Source organism: Musa acuminata, chromosome BXJ2-2, assembly GCF_036884655.1.
Source record: "Musa acuminata AAA Group cultivar baxijiao chromosome BXJ2-2, Cavendish_Baxijiao_AAA, whole genome shotgun sequence".
NCBI classification, from domain to species: domain Eukaryota; kingdom Viridiplantae; phylum Streptophyta; class Magnoliopsida; order Zingiberales; family Musaceae; genus Musa; species Musa acuminata.
Genome location: NC_088339.1, coordinates 4763306 through 4773454, shown reverse-complemented (window position 1 = coordinate 4773454; position 10149 = coordinate 4763306). Strand labels below are relative to the sequence as shown.

Sequence of the window (10149 nt, the reverse complement as noted above, 5' to 3'; positions counted from 1 at the left end):
CTGAAAACATTCTATTCATATTCACATCAATAAAACCTGTGCAGTTTATAATCATATATCACATCACTCGATAATTCACATTTATGGCAACCCAAGCCAACTTGACAAACATGAACAACATTTAAAAATCCACAAGCTAAATAAATTATACAATCAGAACTCCAACTACTCACCACAAGTTCATATCGTCATAAATTAGACTTAACATTCTGAAATTCCAAATAAGAGAGATCTTCTAACACTTTTACACAGTATATCCATTTCGATCATCAGAACAATTCATTACATACAAAATATGCTTATACAACAATAGCATAACAACCAACAGGACTTGCCCATAATTCTGAATAGCTATCCACTGCCTCAGCCCAAATCAAACATCTCGAAGAGTGACAAGCTGACCTGAAAGGTTTATATAACAACGGAGTGAGCCAAAAACGGCTCAGCAAGTGACAAAGCATATTCAGAACAAAAGGAACAGTTTGAAACGAGTAAGGTATCATAATGCAAGGCAGAATACCAGAATTCTCAAGGATACCATCTCAATATATACCAAATCATACGTATCATGTCATTCATAACATATTTGATCCATAACGAATGGAGCATAGAGTAATTGGAACATATCAATGGCAGATAGGACATTTCAGAACATATCAGTTCATAGCAAATGGAGCACAGAGTAATTGGAGCATATCAATGGCAGATAGGACATTTCAGAACATATCAGTTCATAGCAAATGGAGCACAAAGTAATTGGAGCATATCAATGGCGTATGAAATGTTCCGGAGCATATTAACGACATATGGAACATTTCGAAACATATCAACAGTGGAGGAAACATTTCAGAGCATATCAATAACAAATACCGTATAGAAGCTCAAACGTCGTCTTTGACGTTGCAAACATATCAATCTTATCCAAAGCATGTACAGAAACACATAACCAAAGCTCTGGATATCATATCAAACATACAGAAGGTGTAGTGGGATCTCAGTCAGAATGTGATTCATCCATTTCTGAATGACCACCTGACAAAAGTCTCCGACGTCTGGGAGCTCCATCCACCCACGTCTAGGTGAAGTCAAAGGGGGCCGACAAAGCATCGCAGGCTCTAATCACATACCCACGTAGCGGGCAACAAGCGCATACAGAATATCCCTCATAGCGGGACCCCACATAGCGGGCAAATAGCGCATACCCTTTACCATTTCTGGCAAAGGTCCAGACAATCCCACACACCAGAGTACAAAAGGACAGTTTCAACAATAAGTAGCATATATCGGAAGCACACGCGGAACAACAAACGTACATGTGCCTTTACGAGTCAATCCGAAGTAAGCAATAATCTTTCACAAGTATATTCAGACTTGAAAGGAATTGAAAGCAAGGGCACATATGGAATCCAAGCAATCACTTATACCTCAATTCAATAAGAAGATTTGCTGAATTCAATGTCCAAAGGAATGAAACTGGAATAGGCACATATCGAAAGCAAATGCGGAACAATAGGATATACATGTGCCTATATGAGTCAATACGATATAGCATAAACGTTACACAACAGTTTTCAAGAATGCAATAATTTTAAGGACAAGAGCATACAAGAATTCAAAGCAGTAATATAAAGCTCAATTGAATAAGAAAGCTAAAGGATATCAATCTCCAAAGGAATGAAACCAGAATATGAGAAATCGACCAAAGCTCGATTTCTGACAGAATACAAGAGGCACATTGAACAAATGATTCAAACTATCAATCGTGCTCCAATTTACTCAGAAATAATCATTGGATAATACTTCCAGATAAGACAGGCTTCATATGAATTGAACTGTCCAACAGAGAGAGTTACAAATAATTTGGTAAGCAAGTGTCGTAGAACAAAATCTCTGTTGGCAGAATTCATAATGTCAGATTCAACAGATAACTAGACAGGTGTTTGGATTCCAAATCTTTCAATCCATATATCAAAGAAAGGTCTACGAGTCTAGTTTCCAATGAAATCAGTTTTGAACAAATCAGAGTTTCCAACAAAGACTTATAGGCAGCTCGGTATCAAAAGGTCAGAATATCAGAAGTGCACATATTCGAATCGTTACGTCTAAACAGGAGATATATCAAATGCAAGGTTAGAACAATTCAAAGTACCTCATATTCAAAGCAAATGTAGAGATAAAAATGGCAGTGAGGAACGATCAGGATACTTGCAATAGGAAAGATTAGAGCAATTATAGGAGGAACGATCAGGGAACTTGCAATAAGAAATATCAGAGCAATTATAGGAGAAACGGTCAGGGAACTTGCAATAAGACATATCAGAGCAATTATAGGAGAAACGATCAGGGAACTTGCAATAAGACATATCAGAGCAATTATAGGAGAAACGATCAGGGAACTTGCAATAAGACATATCAGAGCAATTATAGGAGAAACGATCAGGGAACTTGCAATAAGACATATCAGAGCAATTATAGGAGAAACGATCAGGGAACTTGCAATAAGACATATCAGAGCAATTATAGGAGAAACGATCAGGGAACTTGCCTTTCAAGGATTTCGATCCGAAGATCCAAAGAAGGTGCTAGCCCAAATCCTTCTACTTTTCCTCCGTGTCCTCTCTCTGTTTCGTTTTGTGCTCCCATTTTCTTCCTTTCTTCGCAACTACACCACGTGTCGAACATCGAGGCACAGTCACCTGCTTTCTCTTACTCTCATTCCTTCTTTTTCTTTCCCAAACGCAGCTGCCACAACCGCCGCCGCTGCCGCTGCCGCTGCCACAATCGCAGCCCCTTCCACCGCACTACCTTCCTTCCTCCCTTCTCTCGCAGACATAACTGCTGCATACGCAGTCGCTGCCGCTGCGACCGCAATCCCGTCCGCAGCCCCTTTTTCTCCCTTTCCTTTCCTTTCTTTCCCAGTTGCGCCGCAGTCGCAGTCGCAGCCATGGCCGCAGCCACCACAACCGCAGCCTCTTCTTCCTCTGCTACTCTATTTCCTCTCCTACTTCTCTTCCAACTGCAGCTGCCACTACCGCAGCTACCACCCCTTCTCCTCTTCCTCTCTTCTTCCTCTCCTTCCCTTTCTCTTCTTCTTCCTTTCCTTCTCTTCTTTCCCTGCCACAGCTGCAGCTGCCATCACTGCAGCCGCAGCCCCTTCTCCTCTTCCTCTCTTCTTCCTCTCCTTCCCTTTCTCTTATTCTTCCTTTCCTTTTTCTCTTTCCCTGCCACAGCTGCAGCTGCCATCGCCGCAGCCGCAGCCCCTTCTCCTCTTCCTCTCTTCTTCCTCTCCTTCCCTTTCTCTTCTTCTTCCTTTCCTTTTTCTCTTCCTCTTTCCCTGCCATAGCTGCAGCTGCCACAACCGCAGCCGCAGCTACTTCTTTCCATTCTCCTCTTCCTTCTCCTTCCTTTCTTCTTCTTCTCTCCCCGCTGCAACTGCTGCAGTCGCGGCCGCAGCCACGGCCGCAACCTCTCCCTCCTCCCCTGCTCATCTTCCTCTTCTTCTTCTCTTCCAGCTGCAGCTGCCATCGCCGCAGCTGCAGCCCCTTCTTCCCCGGCGTCACACACACCCTCTCCTCTGTTTCCTCTGCAGGAAACAGAGGTATCACACCTCTTTCTCTTCCTCTTCTTCTTCTTCTCCTCGTCCCCTCTTCCCTTTTCCTCCCCAAGGCCACACATCTCCTCGCTGCAGCCTTGCCGCAGCTTTCTTCTTCTTCTTCTTCTTCTTCTTCTTCTTCTTCTTCTCTTCTCCCTCTTCTTCCTCTCTTCTTCTCCCCACGCCCCACAGCTCCTCGCTGCAGCCCTCGCTGCAGCCACCTCCTCTTCTTCTTCTTCTTCTCTTCTCCCTCTTCTTCCTCTCTTCTTCCTCCTCTCTTCTTTTCCCTCTTCTTCTTTTCTTCACTCCTCATGCCCCACCGTTCCTCTCTGTTTCTCGAAGAAATAGAGAGTGCGTGGGAGGCGGTGGGATAAAACCGAAATTTTCGGTTTTTCTTTATTTACTTCTTTTTACAACTTAACAGTTTAGTCTTTGAAATTTCTATATTTACATATAGGTCCTCCGATTTATAAATAAATCTTTATTAATAATTTTTAAAAGCGAGGGATATTACACTCTCTCCCCCTTAAAAGAAAATTTAGTCCTCTAAATTGATCATAGCTCAATCGATGAAAAGATGAGGATTATGATATCTTTATTTCCTCCTCCTACTCTTAAATAGTTTCATCAATACAATACAATTACATAATTATCCAAGAGTGACTGAAATATTCTCCTTCTTGATCCTCAATAGATGGTAACCCGACCTTCAAACAATCTTTTAAAATACCTGTGCACCCTGCAGTTAATCAAACAAGTGGTTACTTTAGAAAATACTCATGGTCACCTAATTCAACTATCTATAATCAATACAAAGCCTCAATGTTCCATCCATCTTTTAACTAACACCGGAGCACCCCATGATGAAATATTAATCCAAATAAAATCCTCATTTAATAATCCTTGTAGTTGCTTTTCTAATTCCACTTACTCAAATGATATCTATATCTTTCTGTAGAGAGGCTTAGATATTGGGATTGTCCCAAGGACCAAATCAAAAGCAAAATCACATTTGGAGGTAATCCAAACAAGTCATCCTGGGATACATTAGGCAAGGAGATAAATAATGTCCAATACTCTCAAAATAAAAGATCGGCTGATCAAATATGCAAAAAGTGATCATTTGTTATATACCAATCCATACTGGTATGATAGGAAGATAGCCAATCCATACCAAGTATAATATCAAAACTCCAAATCTCTAGGAGAACTAAATCAGCAAAAGTTCAAGTTCTCCAATAAGAATCAGACAAGAGGACTAGATTCAACTTCGTTATCAAAGAATCTCCAATGATCGTATTTACTTATAGCACATAATGTAGTGGTCTAGGTTGAATACCCAAGTGATAAGCAAAATATTCCGAATCAAATCATAGATGGGACCCATGGTCAAACAAATACTTGCGTTCTTTCATAAACATGCATAATACTTTCGGTCACTAATTTCAGAAGTTTCATAATCATATTCAGTGATAGCATACACTCTAACATGGGCTGATGATTTATGAGGCAGTGACTCTTTCTTCTTGATCAAATGGCAGTCTTTTGTTTTATGATCCAACTTTCTACAAACAAATAGACTCCAGTCACCCACCAACACAAACTTGTTTCATAATTTAACTTACAATTCACACGTGATTGAGTCTTTTGTGGTGACTTCCATTTTCAAATCCAAATGTCTTGACCCTCTAGTTATCACTTTCTGATTCATTTCCAATCATATTTTTATTGGTAAACTTGTCCTTATCATTCTTGTCACTGATCTACAAAAATTCTTTTCATTGTTGCCAATAATAATCAGCTTCTACTTCCAATATAAGGTAGCAAAAGAAATCTTTTGATCATTAGAACAATTTTGTATATCAAATATCTTCTCCATTTGCATCATCCATTTTTCTACCACCAATGAAATTAGGTCCACCATGCTTCCGCTGCGCCACTCTGATTCAATATCCCCAAACAATCCTTTCATTCCCCTTAATTAATCAGAAACAATGAAATAGGAGGACCAAATGTCCTCATCATCCCAGATTCCTAAAATACATCAAAGAAAATTTCCACCAATCACTATAGTTCATTAGACCTCAATATATTTTGCACGTCAACATATCAAATATTTCAGTAATCCTCAAACAATGCTCTGATACCACCTCTGTCACGCCCCTCAAAATATCCATGATTTTTAAAATTTTCGTCACAGACCAATCCAGGATCCAAACTAACGTTTGAGGACACTGAAAACATTCTATTCATATTCACATCCATAAAACCTGTGCAGTTTATAATCATATATCACATCACTCGATAATTCACATTTATGGCAACCCAAGCCAACTTGACAAACATGAACAACATTTAAAAATCCACAAGCTAAATAAATTATACAATCAGAACTCCAACTACTCACCACAAGTTCATATCGTCATAAATTAGACTTAACATTCTGAAATTCCAAATAAGAGAGATCTTCTAACACTTTTACACAGTATATCCATTTCGATCATCAGAACAATTCATTACATACAAAATATGCTTATACAACAATAGCATAACAACCAACAGGACTTGCCCATAATTCTGAATAGCTATCCACTGCCTCAGCCCAAATCAAACATCTCGAAGAGTGACAAGCTGACCTGAAAGGTTTATATAACAACGGAGTGAGCCAAAAACGGCTCAGCAAGTGACAAAGCATATTCAGAACAAAAGGAACAGTTTGAAACGAGTAAGGTATCATAATGCAAGGCAGAATACCAGAATTCTCAAGGATACCATCTCAATATATACCAAATCATACGTATCATGTCATTCATAACATATTTGATCCATAACGAATGGAGCATAGAGTAATTGGAACATATCAATGGCAGATAGGACATTTCAGAACATATCAGTTCATAGCAAATGGAGCACAGAGTAATTGGAGCATATCAATGGCAGATAGGACATTTCAGAACATATCAGTTCATAGCAAATGGAGCACAAAGTAATTGGAGCATATCAATGGCGTATGAAATGTTCCGGAGCATATTAACGACATATGGAACATTTCGAAACATATCAACAGTGGAGGAAACATTTCAGAGCATATCAATAACAAATACCGTATAGAAGCTCAAACGTCGTCTTTGACGTTGCAAACATATCAATCTTATCCAAAGCATGTACAGAAACACATAACCAAAGCTCTGGATATCATATCAAACATACAGAAGGTGTAGTGGGATCTCAGTCAGAATGTGATTCATCCATTTCTGAATGACCACCTGACAAAAGTCTCCGACGTCTGGGAGCTCCATCCACCCACGTCTAGGTGAAGTCAAAGGGGGCCGACAAAGCATCGCAGGCTCTAATCACATACCCACGTAGCGGGCAACAAGCGCATACAGAATATCCCTCATAGCGGGACCCCACATAGCGGGCAAATAGCGCATACCCTTTACCATTTCTGGCAAAGGTCCAGACAATCCCACACACCAGAGTACAAAAGGACAGTTTCAACAATAAGTAGCATATATCGGAAGCACACGCGGAACAACAAACGTACATGTGCCTTTACGAGTCAATCCGAAGTAAGCAATAATCTTTCACAAGTATATTCAGACTTGAAAGGAATTGAAAGCAAGGGCACATATGGAATCCAAGCAATCACTTATACCTCAATTCAATAAGAAGATTTGCTGAATTCAATGTCCAAAGGAATGAAACTGGAATAGGCACATATCGAAAGCAAATGCGGAACAATAGGATATACATGTGCCTATATGAGTCAATACGATATAGCATAAACGTTACACAACAGTTTTCAAGAATGCAATAATTTTAAGGACAAGAGCATACAAGAATTCAAAGCAGTAATATAAAGCTCAATTGAATAAGAAAGCTAAAGGATATCAATCTCCAAAGGAATGAAACCAGAATATGAGAAATCGACCAAAGCTCGATTTCTGACAGAATACAAGAGGCACATTGAACAAATGATTCAAACTATCAATCGTGCTCCAATTTACTCAGAAATAATCATTGGATAATACTTCCAGATAAGACAGGCTTCATATGAATTGAACTGTCCAACAGAGAGAGTTACAAATAATTTGGTAAGCAAGTGTCGTAGAACAAAATCTCTGTTGGCAGAATTCATAATGTCAGATTCAACAGATAACTAGACAGGTGTTTGGATTCCAAATCTTTCAATCCATATATCAAAGAAAGGTCTACGAGTCTAGTTTCCAATGAAATCAGTTTTGAACAAATCAGAGTTTCCAACAAAGACTTATAGGCAGCTCGGTATCAAAAGGTCAGAATATCAGAAGTGCACATATTCGAATCGTTACGTCTAAACAGGAGATATATCAAATGCAAGGTTAGAACAATTCAAAGTACCTCATATTCAAAGCAAATGTAGAGATAAAAATGGCAGTGAGGAACGATCAGGATACTTGCAATAGGAAAGATTAGAGCAATTATAGGAGGAACGATCAGGGAACTTGCAATAAGAAATATCAGAGCAATTATAGGAGAAACGGTCAGGGAACTTGCAATAAGACATATCAGAGCAATTATAGGAGAAACGATCAGGGAACTTGCAATAAGACATATCAGAGCAATTATAGGAGAAACGATCAGGGAACTTGCAATAAGACATATCAGAGCAATTATAGGAGAAACGATCAGGGAACTTGCAATAAGACATATCAGAGCAATTATAGGAGAAACGATCAGGGAACTTGCAATAAGACATATCAGAGCAATTATAGGAGAAACGATCAGGGAACTTGCCTTTCAAGGATTTCGATCCGAAGATCCAAAGAAGGTGCTAGCCCAAATCCTTCTACTTTTCCTCCGTGTCCTCTCTCTGTTTCGTTTTGTGCTCCCATTTTCTTCCTTTCTTCGCAACTACACCACGTGTCGAACATCGAGGCACAGTCACCTGCTTTCTCTTACTCTCATTCCTTCTTTTTCTTTCCCAAACGCAGCTGCCACAACCGCCGCCGCTGCCGCTGCCGCTGCCACAATCGCAGCCCCTTCCACCGCACTACCTTCCTTCCTCCCTTCTCTCGCAGACATAACTGCTGCATACGCAGTCGCTGCCGCTGCGACCGCAATCCCGTCCGCAGCCCCTTTTTCCCCCTTTCCTTTCCTTTCTTTCCCAGCTGCAACTGCCGCAGTCGCAGTCGCAGCCATGGCCGCAGCCACCACAACCGCAGCCTCTTCTTCCTCTGCTACTCTATTTCCTCTCCTACTTCTCTTCCAACTGCAGCTGCCACTGCCGCAGCTGCCACCCCTTCTCCTCTTCCTCTCTTCTTCCTCTCTTTCCCTTTCTCTTCTTCTTCCTTTCCTTCTCTTCTTTCCCAGCCACAGCTGCAGCTGCCATCACTGCAGCCGCAGCCCCTTCTCCTCTTCCTCTCTTCTTCCTCTCCTTACCTTTCTCTTCTTCTTCCTTTCCTTTTTCTCTTTCCCTGCCACAGCTGCAGCTGCCATCGCCGCAGCCGCAGCCCCTTCTCCTCTTCCTCTCTTCTTCCTCTCCTTCCCTTTCTCTTCTTCTTCCTTTCCTTTTTCTCTTCCTCTTTCCCTGCCATAGCTGCAGCTGCCACAACCGCAGCCGCAGCTACTTCTTTCCCTTCTCCTCTTCCTTCTCCTTCCTTTCTTCTTCTTCTCTCCCCGCTGCAACTGCTGCAGTCGCGGCCGCAGCCACGGCCGCAACCTCTCCCTCCTCCCATTCTCATCTTCCTCTTCTTCTTCTCTTCCAGCTGCAGCTGCCATCGCCGCAGCTGCAGCCCCTTCTTCCCCGGCGTCACACACACCCTCTCCTCTGTTTCCTCTGCAGGAAACAGAGGTATCACACCTCTTTCTCTTCCTCTTCTTCTTCTTCTCCTCTTCCCCTCTTCCCTTTTCCTCCCCAAGGCCACACATCTCCTCGCTGCAGCCTTGCCGCAGCTATCTTCTTCTTCTTCTTCTTCTTCTTCTTCTCTTCTCCCTCTTCTTCCTCTCTTCTTCTCCCCACGCCCCACAGCTCATTGCTGCAGCCCTCGCTGCAGCCACCTCCTCTTCTTCTTCTTCTTCTCTTCTCCCTCTTCTTCCTCTCTTCTTCCTCCTCTCTTCTTTTCCCTCTTCTTCTTCTTTTCTTCACTCCTCATGCCCCACCGCTCCTCTCTGTTTCTCGAAGAAACAGAGAGTGCGTGGGAGGCGGTGGGATAAAACTGAAATTTTCGGTTTTTCTTTATTTACTTCTTTTTACAACTTAACAGTTTAGTCTTTGAAATTTCTATATTTACATATAGGTCCTCCGATTTATATATAAATCTTTATTAATAATTTTTAAAAGTGAGGGATATTACATCAGCACTGAAAAGGAACAAAACCACACCGAATTCTTGATCTTTTCTGTGATTCTAAGAGCTCAAATTTGTGTTAAGTCCAAAAGGTCTCCTCTTTCTGTTCTTCAAGTCTTGAGTTGTAAAGAGAGGAGAGAAAGGTTCTGTAAGGGTTGTCTCCTGAGCCCGTCAAAAGGAGTGAAACTGTAAAAGGGCAGTTGGCCTTCGCCTATTGAAGGAAGG

At 41.3% G+C, this 10149-nt stretch overlaps 2 long non-coding RNA genes across 2 annotated transcripts; both read right to left on the bottom strand.

Annotated features, from left to right (window-relative positions):
* Positions 1 to 222: 222 nt before the first annotated feature.
* LOC135604895 (uncharacterized) lies at positions 223 to 2860 on the bottom strand. The gene is made up of 2 exons (XR_010484260.1): positions 2546 to 2860; positions 223 to 402 (listed from the first exon to the last, which is right to left on the bottom strand). It is a non-coding gene; the product is annotated as an uncharacterized LOC135604895 (long non-coding RNA).
* Positions 2861 to 6048: 3188 nt separating this feature from the next.
* LOC135604894 (uncharacterized) lies at positions 6049 to 9551 on the bottom strand. The gene is made up of 2 exons (XR_010484259.1): positions 8372 to 9551; positions 6049 to 6228 (listed from the first exon to the last, which is right to left on the bottom strand). It is a non-coding gene; the product is annotated as an uncharacterized LOC135604894 (long non-coding RNA).
* Between the last annotated feature and the right edge of the window lie 598 nt (positions 9552 to 10149).